This window comes from Lissotriton vulgaris, chromosome 7 (genome assembly GCF_964263255.1).
Source record: "Lissotriton vulgaris chromosome 7, aLisVul1.2, whole genome shotgun sequence".
NCBI lineage: Eukaryota > Metazoa > Chordata > Amphibia > Caudata > Salamandridae > Lissotriton > Lissotriton vulgaris.
In genome coordinates this window covers 658,248,660-658,264,099 of record NC_141695.1, presented here as the reverse complement: position 1 = coordinate 658,264,099, position 15,440 = coordinate 658,248,660, and positions in this window count along the sequence as shown.

The following is a 15,440-nucleotide window of genomic DNA, read 5'->3' as shown; positions in this document are numbered from 1 at the left end:
AGCTTTTTCCCTTTTCTGACTGACAGTACAAAACTCAGTGTCTCTCCCTTGACCCCCGCCTTAAAGGCGTCCCATACCACCCCTGTGGGAGTGGTTTCCCTATTGATATCCCAATAGTTTTTAATCCACCCCTCCATGTGTTTTCTATATGCCTCGTCCTTCAGTAGCGCTTTTTCCAATGTCCATTGGACCTCTCTTCTTTGCGTCTGCCCTAGTCTAAGCGTTAAAATTAGTGGGCTATGGTCAGAAATAATTTGGGGTTTCTTTTCAATTTGTACACCAGTCATCAATGAGTTGGAAATCAAAAAATAATCCAACCTAACCATAATTTTGTGGGGAGATGAGTAAAAAGTGCTTCCATCAATATACGGATGAGTCTTGACCCATGGATCGCCCAGAGAGTTATGTAGCACCATATCTGAGAGTGCCCTGTGTGACTTCCTCTTTCTCCCTATATACTGTCCGTGTGGCTGAAGAAAGATACTGCTGGGGTCATGTATATTGAGGTCCCCCCAGCATACTATGGGCTCCGGCCACAATGCCAACTCTGTATCCAGGTATTGAAAAACATCAGGGTCATCCTCCGTTGACCCATAAATTGTGGCGAGTGTAAGCTTCTCTCCCTTAAAAAGTATCTCTAGTAAAACCCATCTACCCCATTGATCCTTCTTTTTCTTTATCACCACAACGTCCCTGCTTCTCCCTAATACGGCTACTCCCCTGGTTCTTGTTCACTGCTTAGAATTTGCCAGAAGCGTAAACCCCAATTGTTCCAAGAGGTAACCTCTTGATACCTCTTTGTGTGTCTCCTGCAGGCAAGCCAAGTCTAACCGGAGTGTTCTAAGTAATGCGGTAACCCTGAGTCTCTTATTCATGTCGTTAAGGCTGCAGACATTGATTGTAGCTATTCTACAGGCCATTTAAAATACAACAAAAATCTTGCACAAAATGAAGAACCGTTCACAGAGCATCAATTGATATTTGCTTTTGTTCTGAAATTCTTTTACAATAAAGAAAACAACCATGGCATAATGCATTCGTTGTGTACATTTTTCACTGCTGATTCTTGTTCTGTGCTGTGCCTTCCTACCTATATAAATTTGTGTCCATTTTTCGCCCCCCTTACTCCCTTTATCCCCCTCTCCCTCCCTGCCCCCCCAAACTACCCCACCCCCCCTCCCCTTTACTGGCAAATAGGTCAAGAATGACCTAAATGTGGCTGCCTTGAGTTGTGGATGTCGCGCCCCTCTCCCTCCATCCACCCTAGTACCCTGTGCCCCCCCTAGTTGTTATCAGCTTGTCTGCTAATGGTTTTCCCCTCCTGTGCTGAGAGGCTTTGAAACCCTCTGTTCATGACGAGCTCAGCTCATCATAAGCACAGCTCCACTGTGCCTCATGACGAGCTGAGCTCGTCATGAGCAGCGAAGGGGATATACACTGTGTCCCCATCTCCCTCTATACCCTTGACCCCAGCCCGACTTCATCCCTGCGTGAACCCCCACTACTTTTAGATATTCTCCAGCCTTCCTTGTATCTAATTAATTGCTAAGCCACTTAACCCCCTTTCTGGGATTTGAGCTCCACCAGGAATTGCTGGGCTTTAATCTCGGAGAGGAACATCCTCACTTTCCCCCTTGTAACTACCTTCAACCTAGCCGGGAAGAGGAGGTATGCTTCTGAGCCTGCTGCCTGAAATGGCTTTATTAATTGCCTGAGCCTCCACCTTCTTTCCACCGTGACATGACAGAAGTCGGGCCTAGCAAAGAAGGTGGTGCCATCAAATGACCGTCTACTATCCGGTCTTGCCTTGTCCATTATCTCTTGTCTGAGAAGATAGTTCCCTACATTAATCAGAATGGCCCTGGGTAGACCTGCCTGTCCCCCTCCTCCTGCTGCTCCCCGCTCCTTCCTTAACGTAAAGGGGAACCTGTGGGTCCGTTGCACCTCCTTCTCCCACCGCCACTCTGAATCAGGGAAAGCCCCCCTTAGTAGTCTCACTACAAATTTCATAATGTCTTAGCCCTCTGTCCCTTCTGCCACACCCAGAAGGCGAGTGGTATTACGCCTCTGGCGATTTTCAAAATCTTCCAGTTTCCACTGCAAATCCTCCGTCAACTTTTCTTGTGTCTCTTTGAATTCCTGCCAGGCCCCAACCTCCTCCTCCAGTTTCCCTGTTCTCTCTTCTACTTCTGTGATTCTGCCGGCAATCTAATCATAGAGTTTATTCACTTTTTTTTAGTGTATTATGGATTTGTTTTATGGCTTGCCTTGCCCTCTGACTTTCATTTCTTGCCTCCCCCTGCATCTGCTTAAGTGTGCTGAATAGCAAGTCAAAAGGGGCCTGGGGGGGCAGAGTCGATAGGAGTTTTCTCAGGTGTCTGCGGCGGATTGTTATCATCCTGATAAGTCTGTAGAGTAGCAGAGTAGTCCCATGCCGACAAGAACTTGGCCCAGGCCCTGGTGTTATTAGATCTCTCGGCCGCTTTTGACATGGTCGACCATGTCATCCTGATAGACCGTGTCAGAAATGCGGGCATCCAGGGCCTGGCCCTGTCATAGATTGGGTCCTTCCTTCAACACCGCTCCCAATCGGTTCAGCTGTCCACCTTCTCTGCCCCCCAAATCTCACTTTCCTGTGGTGTCCCCCAGGGTTCCGCCTTGTCCCCTCTCTTGTTCAATCTATATATGCAGCCCCTTCTTGCCTCTCTTCGTCACTCTTCTGTCACTATCTTCAACTACGCAGATGATCTGCAACTTCTCTAGTGACCTATAGATGCGGCCCCAAATTAACGCTGTCACTTCGGCCTGCTTCTATCACCTTCGCAGAATTGGGAAAATCTGAAGGTTCTAATCATCAGAGGCTCTCATCCTTGTCATCATGGCCCTGGTCACCTCACGTATTGATTATGCCAACTGTCTGTACCCTGGGGATTCCCGCATACCACCTTCACCGGCTCCAGCTGGTGCAAAACCAGGCAGCCAGACTGGTTTTTCAACTGCCCAAATACCAACATGTCACGCCTATGTTGAAAAAACTACACTGGCTCCCGGTTGCGCACCGCTGCATTTTTAAAATGGGATGCACTGTTTTCAAATCTCTATCCGCTTCTGCCCCTGCCTTTATTTCTCTCAGCCTTCACCCTCACGTCCCCTCACGACACCTTAGGTCTTCCATAACCATGGGCGAAGCACTACGCTCCGTTTGCGGAGTTTGCGGAGTTTTGGCAACTCCGCGTTCCGCGGAGTTCGCGTAGCTGCCGATAACTCCGCTATCCGGTGCGGAGCGTAGTTGTCGCGCGCTACATAACATTGTCGCGCGCTAAATAACATTATCGCGTGCGCGGCAATGGCTTACCTTGGTTCTGCGTTCGCTTTTTCCCGGTCGCGTCGGCCACCATGTTTGTAAACCCTTCCGTGCAGCTGTGCGAACGCGATAACGTCATTGGAAGCGCGATAAAGCCATAAGGACGCGCGAGTATGTTTGTTGGTAAGATCGAGTTGCCGAACACGCAGAACCTGCAATCTTGCACAGAATAACTCGCGAGCATGTTAAAAGTTAAACCATAATAATAAATTACCATTTTGGTTAGCAAACAAGTGAGAAACCCCTCAAAGTTGTACCTTTGGATGTATTTTTTGGGGGGAAGGAGTCCTCTTTCTGTTTCTACTGTATTTTTGAATATTAAGGAGGAAGGGCTCTGGAGTTTACAACTTCCTGTTCCTGTCCACCAGGCTCCTCCCAGTGCTTTGTCCATGAGGTGGTCACTTTCATTTGGATTTTGAGCTGGCAGGATCACTTTCTGTGTGTGTTGGCTGCATTACTGCTTTTTTTGAATCTTACTGAGGACTTTTGGATTTTGAATTCTCTTTTTCAAGTAAGTTCAGTAATGTATGAGTGAGTATGATGTTGTAGACTTGTGTTTGTTTGATTTAAAATGTTTTAACTACATTATTCATTCCTTGATTTAAATTATTGATGGGTGCCTACTTTTATGAGGTCCCAACTTGTATTTCTTTTTAAATTTCATCCAGGCTACATAGAGAGGTACCCATGGGTAAAATCATAATTCTGTGTTTAAATTTTTATTCAAGTTTGTAAACAAACATCATGGCTGGCATTGGATTATGGTCATCATTCTGCAATAGCAATGTCTGCTGTGGAATTTCTGTTTGTGTAATGAAAAAGTTTTTTTATTTTTTTAAGCCAATAGCTGACCCTAGTACTCCATGTAGTTAGTGTGTAGGCATGTTTGAGTTCATTGTAATAACTTTCTGTGGTTGGCCTGGCCATGTGTTGTTGGCGGCCATTTTATGTTTCCCAGCCACTTTGGTCTTGCCATAGGCCTCCAAACTTGTGGCCTACTCTTCCAGTAGGCCAGAGGTACTAGTCATAGGGTCATGAAAGGTAATCAACTGTTTTTCTGGTGTACCTCTAATTAGGAAATCATGGATGGACTGGATTGATTTAGAAAATCTTATGTTTATGTGTGGGGTATGTCAGGTTTCGGGTGTCTGTCAATTTCTGCCATTAGGTAACCCTAGGAATACAGCTCGGGTAGTTTTGGTAACGTCGCGCCGTGTGGGAACGCGACCTTACCTTTTTTGTCTTTTTCGCGCGCTCAATGTACTGGCTCGGGAACGCGATAACGACTTTTTACTCGATTCGCGTTGCCGAACACGCCGATTTTGCATTCTCGCGAACAATATGTCCCGAGTTGCATAAAAGTTCCTCGAAAATGTTTAATGTGTCTCCTGTGCTACCAAAAAGTCCTCATTTTTTGTGTTATTTACTTCTTTGGTTGTAGCTTTGTCTTCCTGGAGCATGGGCCACTCCCAGTTCCTTTCTGTCCTCTATGTAATGATTTCTTGTTTATGGTTGGGGTGAGCAATTTGGGGGGTGGTGTCTGGTGTGTTCATTTTGTGAAGCAAAGCATTGTCCCTTTGGCATAGGCATTTATTGTCTGTCCTCTCTTTCTTTTCATGTAGTGGTGAGGGCCATTTTGTGTGTACTTCCTTTGTGATGATTCTGCTATGTTGTTGTTGGTGGGCAGGCTATGTGGTGGCGGCCATTTTGTGTATGCTTCCTTTGTGACTGATTTTGCCATGTGGTGGAGGCCATTTTGGGTGCATCCCCTTTCCATGTTGTCTTTGGGTGTCCCTGTCCTCCTGGCCCTATGGAGGCGGCCATTTTCTGTGTCCTTCCCTGGTCCTCTTCTTTTGCCATAGCCATCCAAGGCTTTTGTAGGTACTACCACTCAAAGCCATAGGTGCATTCAAGTTAATCAACTATTTTTGGGGTGTAACTTTAATTACACCGTGTATGGCTTTGGATTGCTTCACATTTTTTTGTAATGGTGGTACTTTTAGTTTTTTGGTTGCTTGTGTGTAGCTATTATGGCACTCCCTGCCATTAGGTAACCCTAGGAATACAGCTCGGGTAGTTTTGGTAACGTCGCGCCGTGTGGGAACGCGACCTTACCTTTTTTGTCTTTTTCGCGCGCTCAATGTACTGGCTCGGGAACGCGATAACGACTTTTTACTCGATTCGCGTTGCCGAACACGCCGATTTTGCATTCTCGCGAACAATATGTCCCGAGTTGCATAAAAGTTCCTCGAAAATGTTTAATGTGTCCCCTGTGCTACCAAAAAGTCCTCATTTTTTGTGTTATTTACTTCTTTGGTTGTAGCTTTGTCTTCCTGGAGCATGGGCCACTCCCAGTTCCTTTCTGTCCTCTATGTAATGATTTCTTGTTTATGGTTGGGGTGAGCAATTTGGGGGGTGGTGTCTGGTGTGTTCATTTTGTGAAGCAAAGCATTGTCCCTTTGGCATAGGCATTTATTGTCTGTCCTCTCTTTCTTTTCATGTAGTGGTGAGGGCCATTTTGTGTGTACTTCCTTTGTGATGATTCTGCTATGTTGTTGTTGGTGGGCAGGCTATGTGGTGGCGGCCATTTTGTGTATGCTTCCTTTGTGACTGATTTTGCCATGTGGTGGAGGCCATTTTGGGTGCATCCCCTTTCCATGTTGTCTTTGGGTGTCCCTGTCCTCCTGGCCCTATGGAGGCGGCCATTTTCTGTGTCCTTCCCTGGTCCTCTTCTTTTGCCATAGCCATCCAAGGCTTTTGTAGGTACTACCACTCAAAGCCATAGGTGCATTCAAGTTAATCAACTATTTTTGGGGTGTAACTTTAATTACACCGTGTATGGCTTTGGATTGCTTCACATTTTTTTGTAATGGTGGTACTTTTAGTTTTTTGGTTGCTTGTGTGTAGCTATTATGGCACTCCCTGCCATTAGGTAACCCTAGGAATACAGCTCGGGTAGTTTTGGTAACGTCGCGCCGTGTGGGAACGCGACCTTACCTTTTTTGTCTTTTTCGCGCGCTCAATGTACTGGCTCGGGAACGCAATAACGACTTTTTACTCGATTCGCGTTGCCGAACACGCCGATTTTGCATTCTCGCGAACAATATGTCCCGAGTTGCATAAAAGTTCCTCGAAAATGTTTAATGTGTCCCCTGTGCTACCAAAAAGTCCTCATTTTTTGTGTTATTTACTTCTTTGGTTGTAGCTTTGTCTTCCTGGAGCATGGGCCACTCCCAGTTCCTTTCTGTCCTCTATGTAATGATTTCTTGTTTATGGTTGGGGTGAGCAATTTGGGGGGTGGTGTCTGGTGTGTTCATTTTGTGAAGCAAAGCATTGTCCCTTTGGCATAGGCATTTATTGTCTGTCCTCTCTTTCTTTTCATGTAGTGGTGAGGGCCATTTTGTGTGTACTTCCTTTGTGATGATTCTGCTATGTTGTTGTTGGTGGGCAGGCTATGTGGTGGCGGCCATTTTGTGTATGCTTCCTTTGTGACTGATTTTGCCATGTGGTGGAGGCCATTTTGGGTGCATCCCCTTTCCATGTTGTCTTTGGGTGTCCCTGTCCTCCTGGCCCTATGGAGGCGGCCATTTTCTGTGTCCTTCCCTGGTCCTCTTCTTTTGCCATAGCCATCCAAGGCTTTTGTAGGTACTACCACTCAAAGCCATAGGTGCATTCAAGTTAATCAACTATTTTTGGGGTGTAACTTTAATTACACCGTGTATGGCTTTGGATTGCTTCACATTTTTTTGTAATGGTGGTACTTTTAGTTTTTTGGTTGCTTGTGTGTAGCTATTATGGCACTCCCTGCCATTAGGTAACCCTAGGAATACAGCTCGGGTAGTTTTGGTAACGTCGCGCCGTGTGGGAACGCGACCTTACCTTTTTTGTCTTTTTCGCGCGCTCAATGTACTGGCTCGGGAACGCGATAACGACTTTTTACTCGATTCGCGTTGCCGAACACGCCGATTTTGCATTCTCGCGAACAATATGTCCCGAGTTGCATAAAAGTTCCTCGAAAATGTTTAATGTGTCCCCTGTGCTACCAAAAAGTCCTCATTTTTTGTGTTATTTACTTCTTTGGTTGTAGCTTTGTCTTCCTGGAGCATGGGCCACTCCCAGTTCCTTTCTGTCCTCTATGTAATGATTTCTTGTTTATGGTTGGGGTGAGCAATTTGGGGGGTGGTGTCTGGTGTGTTCATTTTGTGAAGCAAAGCATTGTCCCTTTGGCATAGGCATTTATTGTCTGTCCTCTCTTTCTTTTCATGTAGTGGTGAGGGCCATTTTGTGTGTACTTCCTTTGTGATGATTCTGCTATGTTGTTGTTGGTGGGCAGGCTATGTGGTGGCGGCCATTTTGTGTATGCTTCCTTTGTGACTGATTTTGCCATGTGGTGGAGGCCATTTTGGGTGCATCCCCTTTCCATGTTGTCTTTGGGTGTCCCTGTCCTCCTGGCCCTATGGAGGCGGCCATTTTCTGTGTCCTTCCCTGGTCCTCTTCTTTTGCCATAGCCATCCAAGGCTTTTGTAGGTACTACCACTCAAAGCCATAGGTGCATTCAAGTTAATCAACTATTTTTGGGGTGTAACTTTAATTACACCGTGTATGGCTTTGGATTGCTTCACATTTTTTTGTAATGGTGGTACTTTTAGTTTTTTGGTTGCTTGTGTGTAGCTATTATGGCACTCCCTGCCATTAGGTAACCCTAGGAATACAGCTCGGGTAGTTTTGGTAACGTCGCGCCGTGTGGGAACGCGACCTTACCTTTTTTGTCTTTTTCGCGCGCTCAATGTACTGGCTCGGGAACGCAATAACGACTTTTTACTCGATTCGCGTTGCCGAACACGCCGATTTTGCATTCTCGCGAACAATATGTCCCGAGTTGCATAAAAGTTCCTCGAAAATGTTTAATGTGTCCCCTGTGCTACCAAAAAGTCCTCATTTTTTGTGTTATTTACTTCTTTGGTTGTAGCTTTGTCTTCCTGGAGCATGGGCCACTCCCAGTTCCTTTCTGTCCTCTATGTAATGATTTCTTGTTTATGGTTGGGGTGAGCAATTTGGGGGGTGGTGTCTGGTGTGTTCATTTTGTGAAGCAAAGCATTGTCCCTTTGGCATAGGCATTTATTGTCTGTCCTCTCTTTCTTTTCATGTAGTGGTGAGGGCCATTTTGTGTGTACTTCCTTTGTGATGATTCTGCTATGTTGTTGTTGGTGGGCAGGCTATGTGGTGGCGGCCATTTTGTGTATGCTTCCTTTGTGACTGATTTTGCCATGTGGTGGAGGCCATTTTGGGTGCATCCCCTTTCCATGTTGTCTTTGGGTGTCCCTGTCCTCCTGGCCCTATGGAGGCGGCCATTTTCTGTGTCCTTCCCTGGTCCTCTTCTTTTGCCATAGCCATCCAAGGCTTTTGTAGGTACTACCACTCAAAGCCATAGGTGCATTCAAGTTAATCAACTATTTTTGGGGTGTAACTTTAATTACACCGTGTATGGCTTTGGATTGCTTCACATTTTTTTGTAATGGTGGTACTTTTAGTTTTTTGGTTGCTTGTGTGTAGCTATTATGGCACTCCCTGCCATTAGGTAACCCTAGGAATACAGCTCGGGTAGTTTTGGTAACGTCGCGCCGTGTGGGAACGCGACCTTACCTTTTTTGTCTTTTTCGCGCGCTCAATGTACTGGCTCGGGAACGCGATAACGACTTTTTACTCGATTCGCGTTGCCGAACACGCCGATTTTGCATTCTCGCGAACAATATGTCCCGAGTTGCATAAAAGTTCCTCGAAAATGTTTAATGTGTCCCCTGTGCTACCAAAAAGTCCTCATTTTTTGTGTTATTTACTTCTTTGGTTGTAGCTTTGTCTTCCTGGACAGGCCATGTGGTGGCGGCCATTTTGTAGGTACTTCCTTTGTGCATTTATCATTGGCCTCCCTGCTTTTGGTCTGATCTGATAGTAGGACAGACTCCCAGAGGTGGTAGTTAGTTACTAGTGAACGGGGCTGCTTTATGTAGCTGTTTCTATTTGGTCTATTTAATTACCATCATTACGGCATGTGTGTATGCCATTGCATTTCCAAGTTGGTTGTCTGGGCAGGGGGGTAGGTAACTTTTTTGTGTGTGGAATAATTTTATGACTTGTATGTGTTTTTGCCGTGAAGTTTTACAAACTCTTAGCCATGGTGTATTTTGATTTTCCTTGCATTAACCTGTCATGACTCATGTGTACCAGGCAACCTCCTTTTTCTGTCCATGTTGGTATATGATAGGCCTGCTTGACTTTATTATTGGTTATTTCTAGCTGGGAGCTGTGGTGCTCGTACTATTAGTCTTCTTTTTTGTGTTTTATACATTGCCCTGTGTGTCTTTCAATTGTTCATGTGTTGTTGGCTTACTGCTTGTTTGACTGACGTTTTCTGTCTTCTTTGCTTGTAGGTGCACAGAAAAAGACTGAGGAGGTGCTGGCTGTTTTCATCCATCGCCCGTTCAACTGCCAGACGGACGTCCTTCAATTGTACGCCACGTGTGGGGTGTGACTCATCTGACCACACATCTCTGCAATTTGTGCTACTGAGTGCTGCTGTGTGCTGCTGACATCAGAAGAAGATGGGTCCTAAGAGAGCAGTTACCAGGTCCTCCACCACCAAGAAAGTTGCTGAGAAGAAGGTACAGAAAAAGGAAGTGTCACTTAAGGCTGGTATGGACCCCCAAACCTTTTTTGGGCCCCCAAAACGTACGCCTGCAGCAGCGGTGTCCATGGTGCAAGCTGGAGCCAGCACATCGGCATTAGCGGGGGCAAGCCACCAACCCAGGGCCAAGCACATGAGGGTCGAAGAGGTAGCCGACCTAGTGTTACAAAGCAGTGATACTGAGCCTGAACTTAACTTATCGCCGTCTCAAAGTAGCACACAATCTATGCAAGCTGAAAGTGCTGACCAACCGCCGCCAGCAGTAGATGTTCAACAACCACAACCACCGCCCGCAATAGTTGTTCAACAACAACAACCAAATCCCACAGTAGTAGTTGTTGAAGAACCACAGCACGCTATAGTACTTCCTCAAGAACAACAACCACCGTCTCCACACGCAATAGTGGAAGTTGTTCCTCCCGATGTCGGGGCAGTTCAGGAAGTAGAGCCTCATTCCGAGCAAGAAGAAGAGGAAGCCACTTCTGGAGGTGATCTACTGTCTTTAAATTTACGAAAGGAAAGGAGGGTTGGTGGCAGTGCATCGAGTTCTTCGCATAGCATCCCTTCAGATGACCTTGATGAGGATTATCATCCACGACGAAGAACTGAGCATTCAAAGGAGAGGCATCAAAAGACCAGGCTGGGAAAAAGGAAGGATCCGTCAAGGCTTGAACTTCCGGAGTTCGATGTAGGTGAACAGGATGCTGATGGTGATAAAGACGGGTCTGACACTGACAATGTCATCATCACAAGCGTTATTCCTGGTGCAGAGGATGTAGAGACCAGCATTTTCACCCTATCTAGAAGGGCTGCGATTAGTGATGAGCAGGTAGCACGTGTAACTCCTACACACTCAGCGCCCAAAGTAACACCAGCTCCCATTTTTGCATCAGCGAAGGCCCGGCAGCGTGCGACATCCAGCGCAAGCGCCACCTCAACAGAAGGAGGTAGTGGCAGTACTAGTACTGAACTGTCACATAGGGAAATGCAACCAAAAGGCTCCAGTTCATCCGGGATTGGAAGTGGGTCCTCCTCTTCCTATGGCAGGAGACAAAAGTTTAGCTCCCCAGTCTGGGATTTTTTTACGGTTCACCCACATCAGGAGAACATTGCTATATGCTCCATTTGTCACACCAATGTTAGTCGTGGTAAGATTGGTACAAACTATGGTACTGGAGGCCCAACGACCCATATGAAAAAAACACACACAATTGTATGGGAGAACCACCTTGCAAGCTTACAAAAAGATGTAAGCACTGGTGTTGGTGGGGAGGATACAGTACTACAAGGTCCACTCATGGAAGAAGAGGGAGACGATGACCTATCTGGGAGTGGTACACCAATGAGCCCTGTCGCCAGCACTGGAGTGGTGCAGTCCAAATCCTCAGCATCAGCAACTTCTCAGTGGCACCAGAGTCAGCCGGAGACACCAAGGGCAAGGAGTGAAAAGTCTGCGTTGAAAGGTGGTCCGTCTAGCAGAACAGACAGAATTACCAAGCAGCTTACCATTACTGGCATGTTTAGGCAGGAGGGAAAGTACGAGCGGAACCACCCAACAGCACGTTTGTACAATGCGAAACTTGCAAAAATGTTGGCACTGGACCTTCTCCCATTTTCATTTGTTGAGGCAGTGGGATTTCGGCAATTAGTGGCAACACTCGCCCCAAAATGGGACGTTCCCAGTCGCTACTATTTTGCAAGAGTTGCTATTCCAGCACTACACCACGACGTGCTGGGATTGATTGGGAAAGCCTTACAACAGAGTGTTGTCCATTGTATCCACCTGACAACCGACATGTGGAGCAGTCGCGAAGCCACAGCAGATTACATGTGCATCACCGCACACTGGATCTCTTTTGCAGGTGTGAAAGACAAGTTAACATCAGGCCTTCTTGATGTTGCTGGGATTTTCAATGACACTCGCAAACATGCAACTGTAGCCATGTTTGGTATGGAGAAAACTCATACTGCTGACAACATTTTGTCTGACTTTAACAGCAAGGTCTTTGAATGGCTGAAACCAAGAGGCCTTAAGATTGGTTTTGTTGCCACCGACAATGGCAGTAATGTAGTGAGGGCAATGAAAGATGGACAGTATTTCAGGGTACCCTGTTTGGCACACTGCATTAACTTAGTCGTGCAAGACTTTCTGAAACATGAACAACAAGTCAGCAACATACTGACCATCTGCAGAAGAATATGCACGCATTTTAACCATTCTTTCAAAGCGCGGAAGCTGCTACGCGTCATTCAGCGGGAGCATAATTTGCCAGTCAAAGCACTGATCCAGGAGGTCCCAACACGTTGGAACTCGACTTATTTCATGCTTGAGCGTCTCTTTGAGCAGTACATACCACTGAATGCTTATGTAATGTCAAGAAGATTAGTGGATCCTACTGTTAATCTTAAAAGCCTGACCGTTGAGATGTGGCAGTGGGACATCATTAAATGCTTGACAGAGATGCTACAACCTTTTGAGGTGTTCACACGTGCAGTTAGCAGGGAGGACTGTACTATGGGCCAAGCCATCCCATTGTTGTACATGCTCGAGCAACAGCTGAAGGAGGTCTGTGAAGCATACGAAGGTGACGAAGAAAAAGTTGATGCATGTACCTTGGCCAAGGCCTTACGCAACCGCTTATCTGTAAATGCAAGGCTTAAAATGATTGTGTCAGATCCAAATTACATAACTGCAACAATCTTGGATCCACGGTACAAATTGTTTGTCAGCAGTAGCGCAGTCATTCCTTTTTCAGATGGGGATGTTGCCAATTACAAAAGTTCCATAGCTGTGGAAGCTAATGATTTCGAAACTGAACGGCTGTTACTTTAAGGCCTGACAGTGCCAGCCCAGGACAGTCAAAGTACTCCAGGCCATCCTCCTGAGGCAACTCTGGCAAGTTCATCACAGCATGAGAGCGGTGCGTCCGCTTCCCAGCAGGCACCAACAGTACCAAAAGCAGCACCTGCACGATCTGATTCAGCAGACACAACCAAAAGCATAACTGCTTTTTTTCTACAGAAGGGAATGGGTAAGTCCGTTGCTGTTGCAAAGGGGAAAGAGGAGCAGCAAAGCCGAGCACCATTGAACACTGAGCGGATGGTTCAGGCCTATCTGGATGACACAACAGAGGTGTTCATGGAGCAAAGCCCATTGGTCTATTGGTATGAAAGAAGGAGACAGTGGCCAGTGCTGAGCAGGCTGGCGATAAAGTATTTGGCTTGTCCTGTAGCCAGTGTCGCCTCTGAGCGGGTTTTCAGTGCTGCTGGTGCCATTGTGACATCGAAAAGGACCAGTCTCTCCCCCAAAAGCGTCGAGAGGCTGACAATGATAAAAATGAATCAACACTTCATACCACCAGACTATACTGTACGTGAATCAGAGCAGGATGAAGAAAGCGAGCCCGAAGAATTTATCACTGCTGGGTTACATGACCTACTGCTGTCCGGACCCGCAGAGTTTGAGGACGAGCACCTCTTCCCTGACCAATAGGCTGTTAAATTGTGACTTTTTCCCTTCTTTTATTTGTGTTATTTATTTTCTTATTAAAAATGACTTTCTGGTGCATAACTGCTAATCTTAAAATAAAAAGCTCAACCAAATCCATCCCCACCACTCATTCTTTTAATGTACCTACTGGAGTTGCACACCTGTGCATTTTATTTTTGCTGTATCTTTTTTAGTTACCTCCTGGAGTTGCACGCCTGTGCATTTATGTTCCATGTTGACTGCACTCCTCAGAGTCTTGCTGCATCTTCTTGACTCCCACTCAAGTCAATACAATTCCATCTTGGCAGCCATACATTTGATGTTGTAGATGGAGTATAGTACAATAACAATAATGCAGCCTCTAACAGTCCCTCCATAATAAGTGAACCGTACATGACTACAGCCATCCTCTATTTCATTTGAAATCTGCAACTCATAATAACTGCCTTGCTGAGTCTTACTGTTAAGGCTACCACCTCTGTCTGCAGGCATTCAGAGACGACTCTTCTGTGTCAAAAGAAACTTGAGCAGGCATCCACAACTGAAGTCAACTTGTTGTGATGATGACTCGCATTACAAAGGCTCGGCAGCATCTGTGATCAATCTTCTGACAGTGAAAGAGAAGAAGAGCAAAACAGGTATAAAAATGAATGCCATGCATTGCATGGGATGTATTTTTTGGCTGACTCTGAGCTAATGTGCATGGAGTTGAAGTATATTAGTAACTTCAGTTCAGACTCACGTGATAGCCAATTCTTCCATGTTATTTACTAATAATAGAAATTATTTACGCACTTGTGTTCCTACTACTACAGATGCAGTCAGGACTTAATTTATCTTTGCTGTCCGGCGGTTGGATCTGAGCTGATTGATGCACGATGTTTCTTGGAGTGGAATACAAGGTAATAAATAAAATACAAATAAGAGTCACAGCACAGTAGACCCAGGCTACTACATGTTTGTGCACAGTGCTGTGGTAGAGTACAATAGTGGTATGATTGATGACTGAGAATGACGCATTGATTTTGTTGATTAATTTTGTAAATGCTAGGTTGCTTTTTCAATTTCATTCACCTTTCTGTGGGTCTGAAATTTTTAGGGAAATGCAGTTTGTATAACTGCCAAACCTGTGTCGTCGTGGGCCTGTTGTTGTGTGCTTGCTCCTGTCTTTTTTTGTACTTCTACATTAAAAATGATATGCAACTAGTAGACTTATACAAATTGTATCCAAGCCGCCTCAGTCTGAAAGTCCTCTCATACGACTACTCCTCTTGTTTTGTATTGTTTTTTTATCTTCACTGTATTACAATTTGTTTAGGTCATTCACATTCTTTTGTATTTGCCTTTTCTTTTTCAGGCTGGACATCTTTCACGGTTCACCCACTGCTTTATAGTATGAGCATCAACTCTCATCCTTACCACAGATCCTCATCATCAAGCAATTGGATTGCGGGAAACCAAGAATCATATTCAGCGTGTCCTTTTCTTACGTCCATTGCTTACAATCATTAGCTAGCTGATCAACATCATAAATCATCGTCTTCATTGTTTTGCTTTTGTTGTCTCCAATCTCCATGCGTACTGTTTTTCTTTCTCAAACCTTTCCCAAAACCCCCGTACCCATCCATTAAACAATCCCTAACCCTCTTCCCCCGGGCTGCGTGGTTACATTGAGGTGTGATGTTTCTTACATTAAATATACACCAACAATTTGATCACGCGCTTGCTGGGGCAGATGTGGTCAAAGCAACAATAGTGAAATGTCAACAAGGCATGGCCAGGATCTTCTGCGGCTTCCCAACTCAAGCTCTGTGTATAACGCCAAATAATTTACCATTTAACATCAAACAACGAATGCATCTAATGAATTGGCGTAATTTATTTTTTGGGTTTAAAGTGTAAAG